Here is a 17,730-nt window from a genome sequence, read left to right as displayed (position 1 = left end):
GGAAAACTAGAGGGAGTTGTCAGAACTGTGAGCAGATACGAACGAGGAGCTGAGCTTTCCCACATCTTGAGAATAAGATGGTATGAGATGTTAGGAAGAAATAACCACAGAATCTTAAATAAGATATGACTGTGAAGCATATACCTCCCAACTGACTTATCTGCTGTGGCAGCTCGTGACACAGTAGGAAGTCTGTCAAATGTATGTATGGCACAGTTGTTTAAAAAAAACCCTCCGAGTAAGTTTGACAAAGTTGAAGTAATTTGCAAGCCTGACTTCTTCTGTCATCTGATAGTTCCTAGAAATCAGATAAAAGATGGATGTCATCTGTGTGCACTGGCATGCTTTGGTTGAACGTGTGTTAGGGCTTCATCTTCTCCTGAAGAATCACATCATGGCTCTTGGGAGGAATAGGACATTAGAAGATGATGATCCCACTGACAGAATGCTTTTTAACTGTTGGTGCAGAGGCTGATTGCATTTTGAGTTGGCAATCCTTGTCCCTAGGGATAGGGATTGTTGGCATTCTTGTAAAAGCTGATGTATGCAATGCTATTAATAGGTGTCTGTGGTTGCTAGTTCTATAAAAATGCATTTAATATTATTACTGTTCCTTAATTATTGACCTTTTGCACCTAGAAGTGCTTTCTGTAGAATCAATTCAGCACTAACAGTGCAAACCGCATTCTGAAAAGCACAGTTTGAAACTGAACTCTTTGTGTCTTTACTCTTGTGTTATGGGAAGCTGCTGAGGTTTCTGAACTGTTATCCTTTGAGTGTATTGTATCCACAGCTAACTCAGTACCAGAAGGTTCAGGTTCTTTCACCCATGGGCTCATACTAAATGTAGTCCTCACTAGCGTAAGTCATCGACATTTGTGTTGTATATTTTGTGGGTGTCATGTACATGCAGAAAACTATTGCTTGAGGTAAATGACACTGAGAATCTAGAATGGATGTTGATCTAATCTCTCAGATATGTTGTGCATGTGTGTCTCATACTTTATTAGAATGACTTATTGTAGTAATAGATTATAACCAGAAGTTTCAGGAATTCTTTACTTGAGGTGGGTTTAACTTTGTGCTCCCAGTACAGCTATTAGTAGAAATCAATGTTTCTTATAGAAATTAGCAAATTCATATACAGTATTTAACATGATTTGTGTTAGTGGGATATGCACTGCTCTGCTTACAGCCTGCTCAGGTTAGTGAATCTGTATTTAAGATGCATACAGGCTAGAATTACCAGATAATTTTGGACAACTTCACATACCCAGCAAGGTTATTCTCCAATGGATGTGCAAAAAACATAGACTTGATGGTTTTGCTGGAGTAGACATTCTTTTGGTTTCTGCTGTATACTGGATCTGGGTCTTTTTAGATACCTGCCTTTTGTTGTTAGTTTTCTGCGTAATGGCTGTGGTTTTCCTACACAAGTGTGCCCAGCATGCAGATAGTATGCTGTGAAAATGCACAAGAGTTTTGAGACTGAGAGGGACCCTTGAGGCTGGAATTAATTAGTATTTTTGGCTGGTAACAGAAAGATTTATAGCAAATCTTATTTTCCTTGCAGTTACATGCTAACAACAGTGGTAATATTTATAATTTCACTCCTTCAATGACTGAAGGCTTTTAGGAATGTTTTCCTTTGCCTGTAGGTAGCATCTGAAAGACACCATCAGTCACTATCAGCAACTTCTACATCATCTGGATGCTTCCTTTCTTGGGTGGCAATTCATTCAGGAGTTGTTTTCCTTTATGCTTTTGCACAAGGTCGTTGTTTCTTGTGTGACAGTAAGTGATAATGCAAGAGACAAAGACAAAAACCCCCTCAACTTCAGTGAAGGATGACACATATCTGAGAAAGGACTTGTCATATAGAGAAAGACAAGGAGGGGAAAGTAAAATGGTGTGTAGAAAGATGAACTAAAAACATTGGTTAAATATTGTTTCATCAATGAAAATGTTCTAATGCTGGCAAGTTTTAAAGAAAATGTAGTTGTCTTCAGATAGGAGTAGTACTTGTGCTAGAAACTATTTGTTTAATAGTGTGGCTAGACTAAATTTATTGAAATAGGCCCAAAACAGATGTAAATAACCTTCTAGTGATGCAGTGACACAAAGAAAACCCAGTCTTGCATGGACATTCCATTTAGTTTTAGTCCACAGTCCAGCTGAAAACATTTTCAATAGAATCTAGAAGAAAAGATAGTCTCTTAACAAGTGAAAAAGCAGTGGTAGCTTTGTTACTCGTAAAGCAAAGTATTTTAAAAGTGGAACTATAGCACAAGTGTCAAGGGCTGTCTGCACATGAGCCTGAAGTGAGCCATTCTCAATAAAACACAAAGAATAGTTTTGTTTCCAGCAGGACTTCTTTGTATAAATGAGAAGAGATCCCAGTTTTGTTTTAATAAATATTAAGAACCAAACTGAAGCTGTACAGAGCAATGGAGAGTATCAGGTTCTGTGTATATAAATGATTGTGCTTACTTACTGCAGTGGACTGCACATTCTGAAACGTGCACAGAGAGGTCTCTAGCTCTTGAGACCAAGTGTGCAGTGTTCTGGTGCTGTAACACCACAGCTGTGGAAGCAATGGCTTTTGTGAGTGAGTGCTGACTACTGTTGTCTTGTCTCTGTTTAACTAGAGTGTAGGTTAAACCTCTTAGTTCCTGTTATTGCATTAACAGAGTGTTTTTATTGTGTTCCATCAGGATAAATGGAAGGGAAATTGATTCTTATGTCTAGAAACTGAAGAATCTCAAATTTCTCCATTTCCATTGTGGACATGTAGGAAACCCATCAAAAAGTGCTTCCTTCCCTAAGCAGAGGATTCCTTTTGGCAATATATTGCTGTACAGTATCAAACTTTGGGGAGGTTGTGAAGGTGGGTTATTTTAGCTTCTCTGTAACTTCTGTAATGTAGCAAGAACTTTATAGGCACAGAGGTATCAACTGAAAAGCTATATAATTTTGGAAAGTGGTGGTTGAGTGGGTCAGATGAGTGGCTGTTCGCTTGGAACACGAACCCTATGAGGAGAGGCTGAGGGAGCTGGGGGTGTTTAGCCTGGAGAAGAGGAGGCTCAGGGGTGACCTTATTGCTGTCTACAACTACCCAAAGGGAGGTTGTAGCCAGGCAGGGGTTGGTCTCTTCTCCCATACAACCAGCAATAGAACAAGGGGACACAGTCTCAAGTTGTGCCAGGGAAGTATAGGCTGGATGGCAGGAGGAAGTTTTTGCCAGAGAGAGTGGTTGGCATTGGAATGGGCTGCCCAGGGAGGTGGTGGAGTTGCCATCCCTAGAGGTGTTAAAGAAAAGCTTGGATGAGGCACTTAGTGCCATGGTCTAGTTGACTGGCTAGGGCTGGGTGATAGGTTCGACCAGGTGATCTTGGAGGTCTCTTCCAACCTGGTTGATTCTATTTAAGGGAAAGGCTTGAGGTGAAAGTTTAATCTGAACAATTTGGTTGCCCAAGTTTTGTCAATGTTTGTTTGTATTAATAAATGAGTTAATGGCTTACAAAGGAAGTTGTTTTGTGGCAGACCTTTGATTGTAAGATGCAAATGCCATTATATGAAGGTACAGTTTTGTCATTCTTACAGTAGATGAAACAGCAGGTAGAACGGAGAAAGGGCATGATTTTGAGAAGTTACCATTTTTTCACCTATAGTACCTCAATTGCTGAGGTGCCAGAGGTGTACACAGCACTAATGAGAACCACTTAAGCCCTGGCTTTGCAAAGATCACATCATGATTCAGTGTATGTCATGAAATTCTGCCGTGTCGCACATATCTGAATCAGTGCATTCCCTCTGCTGTGTCTGGCGTAAGGGGGATGCAGAGTCATGTAGAGATGCATCAAATGAACAACCTGCAAAGGAGAAAATGTTTTAAAACATCACAAGGTAACCACTCTAAGCTTTGATAGTGGATAACCACAACAATCTACATGTAGCCAACCACTAATAACTCTAGTAAACAGCCATTCCATTCCAACCGTATGGCAAATAATAACCCATTATGGTAACAGTAGGAAATAACAACGTGTGCATATGAAGATGTTGTCAGTTCTTCAGGTGTGCCACCTGTCTAATTGTGGAATTAATTATGAATGCAGTCATTGTAATTTAACTTTTTTTGTAGTTGTGTGTTCACTTCATTGCTTTGAATGTATCCTGGCTTGTGAAGAAGAAAAACGCTCATCTGCTGCTTCTGTCTTTGAAGTTTCCCTTACATACATATAATGCCACTGTAATTCATATAAGCATTTTGTGGTGGGATTCTAAGGTAAAGACACTTACCAACTCTAAATCCTAGCAGCTTTCACTTGTTATTTTATAATCTTCAGATGAATATGTGCAGGCAATGATTAGGAAATTACATCTGAAAGTATTTTCATTTGTGACCATGTGAATGGCAAGTACTTGTCACATCTCTATTTTAACTCTGTGCAAGCTAATCACTTATTTCAGCCAAATATTCTGTGAAAGATAGCTTGTAATCTCAAAATTGTCAGCCAGTGCTGGGAGGTGTTTGCTTGCTTGCCAGAGAATCCATGATGATGCAGATAAATCAGAATGATCAAGGGATCAACCAGCCAAACAAAATTTGAGTCCCCTAGTCCTGCACCCATTACTCTGGTGAGGAGTTGAATCAAACCACATCCAGGTTATGAAAGTTACCAGTGTATCTCCTCTTCATTGTAAATGTGATCTGCATAAACAATTTCCAGTGTGCTGTATAGAATTTATCTTAGGAATTAGTATGCTGTACCAAGTAGTTCTGGGGTAATCAACTACAGCAGTTCAATTACTGGCTGTTGAATTTTTCATATTTTGTCAAATCTTATCCATAGATTAAGTTGGTTCATAAATCCCTTAGATAAGACATTTAACTGTGGCTGTGCAGAATGATACACAGTTCTATGTGAATTAAAGAAGGATGCCCTGTAAAACAAGAGAGCAAGGGGGGAAAAAAACCCAAACCAAACGACAGGAAAACCACAACTACTGAACAAAATACAACACATACAATAAAACTCCATTCCCTCAGGGAGTTAAAAAATACAGATATTGCATTTTACCTGAAAGGCTTTCATCACCTTTTTGTTTTCAGAGTTATGTAGGACTTGGCTGTGGAAGTGTTGACCATTCTGCAGATTTCATGGTATTTCACTGAAGCCTGAGTTTTATTTGTTTGATTCTCATACAGCATTCAGTTTCATCAAGGTTTTATTTTCAGCAGAACTATAGAAAGGTGAAGGACAATGAGTGTTTCTGTGCTAGATGATTTCTGACTTTCCATTTTTATATCAATTCCCAGGAAAAAAATATTATCTGACAGAAAAAAAAAAAGGAGCTTCTTAAGTTAGGCTGTAATGTTTTTACTAGACAGAGCTTTTGCTGTCATAGATGGGGAGGAAAGTAGATCTGCTGAGATGCCTGGCTGGTTGATGGCTTCAGATGGTGTGGCAGAAACTAGCAGTTCTTTTCTTCCCTGGAGAAGGAAGGGGTGCTTTTCACACCAACTAGAAGGCAGAAGCCTTGTGATAAATATTTCAGTTATTTAATATGTGGCATTAAAAAGTCATGTCAGTTCTGAGTCACAGAGGCTCTGATAGCGTGTTTCTTAAGTTGGGCTATTTTGGCACCAATATGCTGCAGCAGTAAAGTTTTGCTACTGTGTTGATAGGAGTGCTATAAACTAATGCTCCTTAACAACAGGACATTTCACATCATGAAGGCCTATTTATGAAACAACTCTTTGGAACCTGCCATTTGTGAAACCTCCCTGTCTTTCTTACCAGGACTCTGGGAATCACAGGGGGCAAGCAGATAAGGACTGCTGCTCTGTAGTCTAGGAGAGATAGGTTATTGTGTGTTACACTTATTATTTCAGAGCAAGGTTTCATGCAAAATGAACAAATTTTAATGAAGTTTGTCCCATCTTGGACTCATCTGACGGTTGTTAGCAAGGACAGTGGTTCAGTGCTATCAGAGCTACAGAAGTGAGGGAGATCTGGGCATTTATAATTCAAAGCAGTGTTTTTTCAGATTGATGTCAGTGTGGGCTGTCACACTGAAAAAAAAATATTGCTGAGCGAATCCAGAAATGTAGCAGCATGCTTGAATTTGAATTTCCTGTGATTACTCAAGGGCATGGTAAATCTATTTCACAAAGATTGCTATGATCCTATCCCCTGGTCAGTGAAATGTACAAAAATCTTAACCCACGATAGAAAGCAGTGTTCTCAACTCCAGGAAAAATACAGTATGGCAAGCATGCGTGGAAGCTGTTTTTATTGCGTGTGTATGTATGGGTAGACACATGTATGTCTACATGAACAATGCTAAACCTGGGCAGGGGTTTTACCTGTGTGTGTTTATAGTTACATTTGGATTTTGACATTAAAACAATCAAACAAAACCCAGACAACAAAATAAACACATTTCTTCTGCCTTTCTTCCCACACTTGGTAGAAGTTGTTTCTTCCTTTAATTCTTCCAGGGACTCTTGTGCACTCTTCATTTGGATGGAGATGGAAGTTAAGTTCCATTTCTCTGCTGCTTGTTTGCCAAGCTGTTTGGGCATACACCCTTCCTGAGCGATGATTCAGTGTTAGTCCTTCAGTCTGTAGAGGTATACAGGATGACTAAATGGTAGCTGATGTAAAGAAGCTTTGTGAATGAGAGGGCGTTTCTCGTGTATTGCACTTGGAGTCCTTTTCTTTGGTGGATGAGAGCAGTAGAATCTAATAGCTGGGGCATAAGAAATGTGAGTTCTCTTGCTCTTTCTGACTTTAAGCTGCCACCACAAAAGGGACAAGAATTCAAGAACTTAAGGTCTGTCTGGGAAGTTTCATTCCTTGCTACTTGGTAAGCTGAAGCTCTCCAGCATTTTGAGTTACTGGGCTGTTTCTGTGGTTCTTGACTAAATTGCTGATAATAATCCTCCAGATGTTTATTACACCCATCATCACTCTGAAGGTATGTATTTGACCAATGTTTTCTAAACTTTGTGAACTTTTAGCCTACATTTTTTTTTGTTTGTGTTTTTCATGAACATCAGAGATAAAGGCTGGATCTGCCTCTCTTTAAAATCATCCATGGTTTTCGTTGTCATGGTTAGTACAGAGGGTGACAGAGCAGTCCCTGACCAGAAAGCTGTTTTCTTAAAGAGGCTGAAGGTGTTTTCTAGCCTTCAACATACTTTTAGAGGTTTGCTTAACTGTGTTGGTTAAGTAATTAGCCTCACTGTTTTGTTTGTAATTACCATTGCAAAGGAAATCTCCTTTTAGATAACTTGTTAACATGATTCTCTGGAGTTTATGGTGTGATCACATTAAGCAAAAGACTTGTTGTGGTTTATACCTAATGAAACTATCCATGTGTCTAAACTGCTTAGTGGTGCATGTGAGTCCATGGTTCAGTTCACCAGTAATCATTGCAGGTAACTTCTTGCCTGATGTAATCCTCTCTACCTAAAGTGGTACATGCTTGTCTTTTCTAAAGCTCAAGCTAAGGAAGTAAAGCCTAAGACGAACCTAAACATTAACAACTTACTTTCAGGTTAATTTCCAAGGCGAGTCAGACACTCTATCACTCACACAAGTGCTGTGAAATCATTAAAATGTGCCTGTCAGATATTGACAAATCCCTTCGTGTGGGAGACCTGTGAAACAGCATCCTGCTTATAATGTTTAGCAAGCTGTCAGAAATAAATAGCTGCTAATACAAGGTGCTTCACTGTCAAAGAACCTGAATTGTAAAGGTGACAACAACATGCACTACTCAGTAACTTCATGATCCATCAAGTATTGTGGGAATAAACATCAGTTACTGTGGGTAAAATGTAAGGCTTTGGAAGTCTAACACTGAGGAAACAAATGGCATAGTAGGAGCTAATAATGATGTCTGAGCAATTTATTAGGTATTGAAATCACAAGTTGTATCATTACTACAAGAATACTCTTTGTGAAAGTTGCATCAGGTAAATGAGGTATCCAGGCTGGAATGATGCTTTTTCTTCAGTTTGAATGTGGTTCCCAGATTAGTGGTTCTGAATTGCTTTTAGGAGAAACCACCTTTATTCCGTTTCCTATACATGGCTTGGACATCTAAAGAGAGCTAATATAATATGGTGAATACATCCTCACACTTCCTTAATATTGGATTCTGAAGTTTTGTTCAAATCATCTCTTTCTTTTTTTGCAGAAAGACTTGAAGTTCATGATCTGAAATAGCTATACATGAATGATGGTGGGTACTTTCTTTAGTGCACTTTCACATGATGAAAAAAAGGCAAATTTCCTTAGTAACTGTATGATTGAAAAAAAGGTATTCTAATCACAGGTAACTCACAGGCATCTCTTTAACGCTTTTAAGAGACAAAAAAAATCTGTGCTGTATGTTACAATCAGGTTTCTTTAGCAGGTGTAGGAAGTCATGTGGTGTTTTGTGCTGCTTTAGCTAGCATGACTTCTGAGGAACTGTTAGAAATGGTGAATTACTTAGAATGCCTGTACTACAGTGCAGAGCTTCTACACACCTGAAGAAGTGACAAGTTGAAAGGTTTTCTTCCAAGTCAAGAAGGACAGGTCGTTGTGGGAGAAGATAATTTTCTGGTTACAGGTGATCACTGTGAAAGCATTGCCCAACAAGTTTGAGCAGGGACGTTTGTGTGTTTGACTTGAGTTCATCATCTGGGTAGTTCAGTCTGATTATACCTTTTTGAAGTTTTAATGTTTTAAATGCCCTATAGCAAGTCTGACTGTGATGCCTTGGAAAGAAGATAATGACCTGCTGCTTTCTCCCCTACTGCATGCCTAAAGGTAGCAAGTTACAGGGTGATAGGAAAGGAATGACAGGAATATCCACTCAATATGTTCTAAGTGCATTGGACCTTTTATGTTTAAATAGTCTAAATACTACAGGTTTTACATAGTAGCTTCTCTGGTCTGTTATTTGTCTTTCCTTACCAACATTCTTTTTTCAGTCTATGAATGGATACAAGTTTGACCGATTTAACATCTGATAGGCTTTAGGTCTGCTCTGTCTGTGCTGTAATTTATATAAGTTTTTGAAAGTATAGCCTAAAACCTTAGGTAGAAAGTTTCATTTTAATACTAAAGCACACTTCTTAAATACATCTTCAAAGATGCAAAAGAAAGAAGCTTTCTAAAGACTCACGAAACAAGAGGGGGTTTAGAACTTAATTATCAATATCCATTTAATGTTAATCATTATCATCTTCAGATCTCACTTTTTCCTGGGATAAAAAATGTAATTGGATAATAAAAGCCACAGGAAGCCTCAGTTTTATTATGACTGCTGAATATTTTAGGCGATTAACTACTTTTTTTAAGCATATCAACTAAAATTCAATTAACACAACTTTGGTCTGCAACAAATTCTGCATTATCAGTAGCTAAAAGTTTTTGTTGTCTTCTGCTGTAATGATTTAGCCTCCTTAGCTTACATAGAGCAGATGTTGTGTGTTTTTTTTGCTTGGTTGGTTTAGCTCTTTTCTTCCTTTCCCCAAAACAGCTCTTATTCTGAGAAGAATATCCTGTTTTATCTTGTCCCAGTCTAGCTGCATTTCTGTAGATGATGCTAGTGATGCATGGTGCAATCAGTTGTGGCTCTTGTGAACCATGTGCAGACATGCTTTTAGCAGAGGTGCCTCAGGTGCAAGGGTGACCACATAGTGTTACTTACAAATAAAACATTACAATGGGAAAATGGCAACATTACTTAGGTTTTCACTTCTAAATTACCTTCTTCAGTGTACACTGGGGAGTCAGAGGATGTGTACCTGTTGCGCACTGTATTCCTTTTGACATGGATTTGATAATTCTTAGTAACTTTGAAATTCCTCACAAAACTTATTCTTTGTTCCCTATGTGAGTGTTTCTCCTGATGTGAAGTTTGTATACCTCTTTGTTTTCTAACTCACTCTCATTGTGCACAGCGATTGGAAATCTTGAATTGCAGGACTTAATACTGGATGTATTTCCTGCGAAGTGTTCTGGATATTGCAGTGTGGATATCATGTCCATGTCATAGCTTTCTGTATTGAAAGGTTTAGAAATAATATCTTTTGTAGTAAGGAGAGAGCTGTGCTTATCCTTCACATGAATTAGATGCATACCTTAAGAATATGCAAAAGCAGGAAAATGCACATGGCCACCTGATTCTGTTTGCCATTACCTTTGTAAGTATTGCATTATAATTCACTGATAATGGTGCTGTTGCAGAGCTCCATAACAGCAGTAATAAGTCTTTTGGCCCCTGAGCTGAAGAGTCTGCAAAGCTACCAAACTTGCACAGCTAACAAACCTGCAAAGCAGTGGCAAAGCTGACCTACTCTCTTCATGAGTTTAGTGTAGCACGCAGATGAGCTATCCTGTATTCTATTCTAAGACTGGCTCAAGGAAAACTTCTGAGAGTCATGGATTTGGCAAACAGAGCCATCAAATCTGGAGGAAGTGAGACATTTTATTTATCTTGCCAGTTCATGATGCCATCCCTCTTGATGCTGAAATGAAGCCATAGCTGTGCACTGAGATAACTGGAAACACTGTGTCATTATAAGTCTTGAGTAAGATTCTTGACTTCTCTGGGGTATCCTAGGCTGTCTTCTGATGCTGAGGGACTAATGATAGCCCTGATAATATCCTGGGAGAAAGGAAGATGAAAGATTTGTAATTGCCCTGTAAAAATGCAGCTCAACAAGTTTCTGAGAATCTGTGAGCTACTGTAAATAAATGCTTTGGATTTTATTGTATTTTTGTGGAAGCAGGGATTCTCACTACTTATGTTTTCTACTCCCAAAATGTCATCTTGTGAGTGATAAAGGCTGATTTCTGCTATTTGATCAGGTTTTGCTGGGCAGCTTTGCATAGTAGCTTTTAAATCTTTTGGATTTGAAATTTGGAATCCAGAGTTAAAGCAATGACTTACTTGGTGTAACTTTATTTGCCAAGTGTGCAGAAACTTAAAATGCTACTTGAATATATGTAAAAGATACTTGGGTTTCTGAAGCCCTGTAAATTTTGAAGTAAGTTATAGCCAGAGCTTGCTTGCTTGTGACTAAAGAAATTACTTCTAACAAACCAAATTCTCTCTCAGGATATGGAAGAGATCATAATTTTCTTAGGGTGCTTACCTCATCATCATGCATTAAGTGCTTACTTTTGGACTTAAATTCTGTTCTGACATTAATGCAACTATGCTTTATTATCAAACTAATGAACTATTTTCACTGCAAGGTATAGAACCTTCATCACCTTTTTTCTTGGGCACTGTATTCCTCCATGTAAACAAGTGCTGGAGGTGAGCTTACTGCACCAAAAAGTTCCAAGGTGTAGGTGACACAGGGTAAAATGATGAAAAATGAGTTTATCAAACTGACAATGTTTCAAATAGCATGACCTACATCATGGCTGCTAACTTTTAAACTAAATGTATTTCTACAATGAGTGATTTATCAGTGCTCTGAAAAGCAAAGATAACGTAAGTCAGTGCAACATGGTTTCAAGCAGTATGAGTTCTGTTATTCATCATCACTGTTAGAAATTACTCTTAGGACTTTTAATACACTCCATCCTTAAAGTGCTTAATATTTTTCTTTGAAGTTTTGCTGTTGACATATTAGATCAATTCCCTTGGTACTGTTGCAGAACCTAGGACTGAGTAGTTGAGAAGTACTAGAACAGAAATTACTTGATGTAGTCTGAGCATGTTACTTAACTGAAAATCAATTTTTTGTAGAAATTTTTCATCATTCCCAAAAAATGGGCTTTTGACAAAATTAGAAACTAATTTTCCAAGTGCACCTTTCAAGTGGAAAACATTATAGCTTCACTTCACAAGTGATCAATCAAGGCAAAAGTATCCGCTCTGGGTCTTTGCTGCTGCTTCAGCGGGTGGAGATCTGCTCAGCTGGAGTTAGTTTACACTCATGCAGCCCTCTCTACACAGCAAAGACAAAGACTTCAGCCAGAGTTACAAGTTCCCATCAGCTTTCTAGAAGAGCCAGCTCGGCCTTCCCCTCACTTTTGTACAGAAAATGAGGAGCACGCAGTCATCGACTGTGAAAGGTTTGCAGCTGGATTAATTAGTCTGGATTAATTAGTCCTGCTCAGATTTAGGGCTCACTGATTGCTAAGCAGTGTGTTAGCATAGTCCTTGTGCTTGCATTTCTGGAGCTAGTGTATCACTGTGCTGCTGTCCAAACACATCAGCCCAATCAGATGTAGCACATTGTTCCGACTAAGTAGACATGTCACTTAACAGCAAAAATGCCTAGGAGGAGCTGAGCAAAGGAAAAAACCCAAACCCACAAAAACCCAACCCCAGCTGACAGAACTAGTAAGTTGTCATTCTCTGTTACAACCTGCACTTCAGGACCATGAAATGAATGTGCTGCTCCAAAGTCTGTCGAGTGTTTACTGACAGGGGAACAGAGTCCCAGGTAGCACAGGTTTGTCCTTTGCTTTTCTCTTGGGACAATTCAGCAGCAGACTTTCTGAATCTAATGTAGTATCTTGTGTTTGCCTTTTGCAACGATTTACTGTAGTAACAGCTGTGTAAATAGTGAAATTGGTGCTGGACAAAAATTGTTAATAGGATTTAAGAGCTAATCAGTGTGTTGTGTGTTTTGTAGTACTAGGATGTACCTGGATACCATTTACTGTATTGCCCTTGAAAGACTTTAAATACCAATACACATAATAAAACCAAGATTACAAGTACTATGGTAACTGGATTTGACTAAGCTTGACTCTGAACTGTTTAAGGAAAGCTACTTAGCACATTATTTAATTATGGGTGTCAATTACACTGGTTCAGCTTCTGATCTTGTTAAGACAGAAGAGATTTATCAGTATAATGCTGAGGTCATATGCTCCAGGAAGAAATATGAGAAACCAGTATATGTCAGAGGTCTTGCTTCTGTGGGGTCCTCTAGCATTTGTCACTAGGATAAAACAAGTAGCAGCAATGCCTGAAGAAAACTGTATAGAATCCATGCCATCCTCCCCTCCACCCCCAACTTTTTAGTCTTTACTAGAATATTTGGTGTTTCTTTCTACGAACGTCATAGCACAGGTAAATTTCAGTCCTTACTGGAAGAACACAACTGCAAATGTTTTGGGTTGTTTTTTTAAGATCCAAGTTCTTCTGTAAATTAGTGGTGGTGGTGTTTGTTTTTGTTTCTCGGTCTTGTGTTGCTGAATGCCACTCTGAGAAGTTGGATGCCAACCACTCGGGGGGTCAGATAATTATGTTGCTGCTGAGTTTTTTCTTTCTCTGGACGCAGTGCCATAATAAAATGAGTTAAAAAATTATTTTCTCTATTATTAGAAACCAGGAGTTGACTTTAAAGATCCAGGCAGAGTAGTTGCCCATTTGTCAGGTTTATGCTTTGAAACCGAGCAGCAGTGGCAATGTGCGACTGTGCAGGTGTGACATGGCTTAATCGGGATGCAAAAAGTAGGATTCCTCCAGGAAACATGCTATTTTGGGATATTTACATTGACACCAAACCCTTGTGAGTTAAACCATTTAATATATGAAATGGAAAAAGTCCTTCTAATCTTCTTTTGAATGAGCCGTGAAATAGGATCCACGAACAGCCTGAAGTGTGAAGAGGTTACTATGGCTTAGTTCCAGTATTTTTTATGAGATCTTCACTAGTCAGGAGCTTAAAGGAAAATTTATCATCTCCTGTACAATAATGCAATATGTAGGTGAAAATATGTCCATTTTCAATGGCAAAAGCTTTCAATACTCTATCTGAATTGGAAGTGATCTTGATGCTCCCTAGCAAATGCATAATGTAGTTTCTAGCAGAAAGTAGTTCAGTAACTGGGTGCTGCCTGCAGTTATACCTCTCTTCAGGGAAAAAACCAGTGCTGACATTTCATGTTTGCTCTGATAGACACTGAAGTGGGTACAATTATATTTTAAACCTTGTTTAAAAAAATATTTATATAAACTAGCTTTTGGTTAGCAGTCCTTAGTTTATGGTACAAGCTAGAACACACCTAAATAGCTGGGATCTGTATCACAGGAAACTATTTTTGTGAGGCACTGATTTCTACCCATGGTGCCAATTTTTAAGGCTTCTTTCCTTTTAGGCAGCATGGTTTGTCTGATGTTAAGCTGTCAATTCTGGTGTGCAAATTAATAATATTGGCTGAATGTTAACTTTTTAAACTTTTCATTATACTTGTTAGTGGAAAACTGAGAATCTTCCTCCCCACAAATAACCTATTCTTACAACCTGACTTAGACTGAAAAGCTCAACCACAGCAGGTGAATAATATGAATCACAGTTGCTTCTGTGAACATGTTTTTAATGATCCAGGATGTTCTGCTGTGCTGACTATTTATAGCACTGCTTCCTCTATCTGCAGGCTTGAGACTTCAGCACATCTGAAAATTAGACCATCTGAAAATGTGCTAAAATAGCAGTGTCTGTGCATACAACACATTTGCTCCACTGACAGTAGTGCTACAGAGCCCTGGTGGGGCCCATTTCTGCTTCCCTCGGGCTTATGTATCCAGCACTATTTAACTTGTTCAAAGTTAAAGAAATCATTCCCTGTATTTTTGTCTATAACAGTAGAGATGAAGAAGCCTACCTACATAGCAGATCTGGAGCTTACCCCAATGTGAAAGGGAGTCATAAGGAATTGGAAATGTCAGGAGCAGACTTCTTGACGTAAAGAAATTGCGCTGTTGGCATGTGTCAGAGTTACAATCTGCAAGACTGCACCTGCCCAGCAGACTGGAGACTGTCCTGGCAAAGAATCTTTGTTTCTCAACTTGGGTAGTAATAACAGGATCAGCAAGATGTGCATTTGTTTTTTCATCCCTTATTACCATCACTCCTAAATAAAATGTCCATTCAGGATCAGTGATAAAAGAGCTTGGAAGTGAGCAAAGTCATGTATCACTCTGTGTTTAATGCTAGTAGGATAACTGTGTGTGGGAAATGTGATAGGAAACTACTTAATACTGTATGCCAGGTGAAAAAAAACAATGCTGGTGTTTTGAAGAAGAAAACACTTTGGAGGCCAACGTTAGGAAGAGAATTTTTAGAAGCAGTTCTACGACAGAGATAACACTGCTTAGGGTTTGTTTTGCAACATGGTGTGTCTTCATTGGTGGTGGTGTGCTCATCTTTGCCCAGTATGTTGTTCAAAGTCAGTCATGTTAGTATCAATGCTACTTAATTGTTGCATGGAAATCCTTTCCACAGGTGTTGTATGGAGCACTGTTAGTAGCTGAGCTGGCACAGCTTTTTTCCATGTTCTGGATAGATTAGTATCTTAGAAGGAGGTTTATAGCAATGCTGTTGTGCTGTCTCTTTGGAGGAAACTTCATATTAAGGCATTTATCATGTGTTCCAAAAATCTTAATGTAGTTAGAGTGGACTGTGTAAATAAAATCAAAATTGTGCACAGCAGTAAATCACTTCCCTGTTTGTTCATGGTTATGTTTTACAGCTGCTACCACGGGAAATCTTGGTGACTTACCTCTAGGTTCCTCTGCAGAAGACCAACTGCTGACCTTGTGAGTGTACAACCCTCTTGTACTATGTTAATTGCCTAGACTTTGTGGCACCTAAAATTAACTCATATATTCCATGAGCAGGTTTGTAGATGTGTTCAAAGTTTATTTACTGCTTACTACTTTTGCCTGAGGAATAAAGCTCAAAGTTTTCTTTTTGTATGCATAAAACAAAGTATTAGTTTTCTAGGAAATGTCTTTTGTCAAACAATGGAAAGCAAATATTTTCCTGACAGCTGAAACAATTGCCAAGTATTTTTTGTTGGTGGGTCTTTACAGAAACTGCTAGCTCTCTGAGAACACTTGAAAACAGGATGTGCTACTGTGAATCAGTCTAGTTGTATGAAGCTTATTAAGATGCATTGATTTCTGACAATTGATCATCTGGTGTGAGCAGGAGAGATGTAAAATTCATTGATACTCTCAATTGAGTAGTACCAAAATATAGTCTGGACTCTGAGACTATCATGTTTGTGATTCCAGTGTTCTCAGTTGCTAGGATAATCTTGTGTTCAAGTAAGTCTGTCCTGTGTCTAGTGTTCTACATGTGTGTTAGAAATTAATAATAGGTTGTTAATATTAATTTCTGTATGAATATTTTTATTAATATTCAATAATCTGGAAAAATCCCTGAGGTTCTTTGGATTTTCAGTTGACAAGAAGCAGTTGCATAGAATGAAACAGTTTAAGCAACCAGAACTTGGAAAACAACAACGCGAGAACAGGAAAAAATCTAACTGATGCCCATGCAGTCTTGGCATATGCTCACAACACCTTTGGTCCCTGAGTACGTCTTCTGTATGAAAGATACTTTCAAACTCGAGTTGATCCTGGGGCAAAATACAAATATTTCAGGCAGAGGAGGAAGGAGATGCTGCTAAGCCACCGGTGTGAGCTGTAACACGTGGCTGCACGTTAACCAGCTGCAAACCAGGAGGTGCTCTGTGCAGACAAATGCACGGTGCAGAAAAGCAGGTGTAGAAGGGCACAGTTTGCTAAACTATCCCCCTTTATATACTCTATTTTGAAATCAACCTGGCCAGTAGGCACTAGGACCATTGTTCTGGCCAATGAATTCAAAGCTTCTTGCCTTTGACTCTGCAGGCATGTTGAGGGCAGCACAAGACAGCTGGCAGGAGGAGCTGAAGCCCCTAGTCCTCAAGGCTTTGCTGGGGCAAAACCCTTATTGTTTGCACAATCTACTCACTCCGGGACCCCAGCACAACAGGAGGAGGAGAGCCAGGGTTAAGCCTGCCAGGCAGGACTTATGCCCTACCAGGACAACATGGCATACTGAATCCTCCTTATGTGCTTTCAGAAGAGTATCTGTCCCTTCTCAGTTTAAGACCTGTGGTCCAAGTCTGAAGCCAAGACTTAGAGTCTGGTAATACATACTATCATGGAAAGACAATCCGTCTTTCTCATCTCTGATCCTCGTTATTGGCACTAAACTCTTCTTACCTCACTCTGGTAGTTAGTCCTGCTTGTAGATGTCCAACTTCTGGAAGGATGTGACAAGAATGACCATTACGAGTAAGATTACTGCAGTATATTGGTGCTGAATTCTGGTCTTTGCAATAAGTTCGGGTGACAGATTGGTGTAATTAATATGATAGCTGAGCACTTGGCCAAGTTGGAATCTTTAAAGCATGTCCTATTTAAAGATCAGTTCATTTACCTTTTATTGGAGCAGGGAAGCAAACATCTGTGCTATTTTTTTGCTAATTACCTCTGATGGTTCTGTTTAGACAAGCTGTCTGTGTTCTCTCTCTTCTGTACTGCCCAGTTTCTCTCTTGAGTTTTGAGAATCCTCTTCTGTCTTTGCTGTTCTATTCTTACTGCTTTGTAAATGCTCTAAAATTCAGTTTGGGTTATTTTCTCTTTCTTCTCTTTGCCCTCTCTCTTCATCCTTAACCCTGTTGTAACTGCAATTACAGCTTAAACAAAGACCCACTACTTCCCTGCAGTGCTGATGTCAAAGAACATGGTACAGAATAAATGCATGTAGGGAGGTAAAGGGGAGTAACCACCACTGGGTGGAACAATGCTGGTGGCTTGTGCCATTACTGGTTTGAAGATTTGACCACCCAATTATTTGTCTGGAAGCATTCTGTGGTGATAGATTTCACAGGAGCAGGAGAGGAATCTTTT

General features: G+C 39.0%; 1 protein-coding gene across 3 annotated transcripts in view; it reads left to right on the top strand.

Annotated features, from left to right (window-relative positions):
• SULF2 (sulfatase 2) overlaps nucleotides 1-17,730 on the top strand; it is a 151,706-nt gene that overhangs the window by 31,719 nt on the left and 102,257 nt on the right. For all 3 annotated transcript variants that reach the window (XM_064167569.1, XM_064167570.1, XM_064167571.1), the window contains exon 3: nucleotides 15,516-15,582. The gene's annotated coding sequence lies outside the window, so the exon portion shown is untranslated. The remainder of the gene's footprint in view (nucleotides 1-15,515; nucleotides 15,583-17,730) is intronic.

The sequence above is a fragment of the Pogoniulus pusillus genome, chromosome 29 (genome assembly GCF_015220805.1).
Source record: "Pogoniulus pusillus isolate bPogPus1 chromosome 29, bPogPus1.pri, whole genome shotgun sequence".
In the NCBI taxonomy this organism is placed as follows: Eukaryota; Metazoa; Chordata; class Aves; order Piciformes; family Lybiidae; genus Pogoniulus; species Pogoniulus pusillus.
Note: the sequence above shows the minus strand (reverse complement) of the source record. Positions and strands in the feature narration are given on the sequence as shown.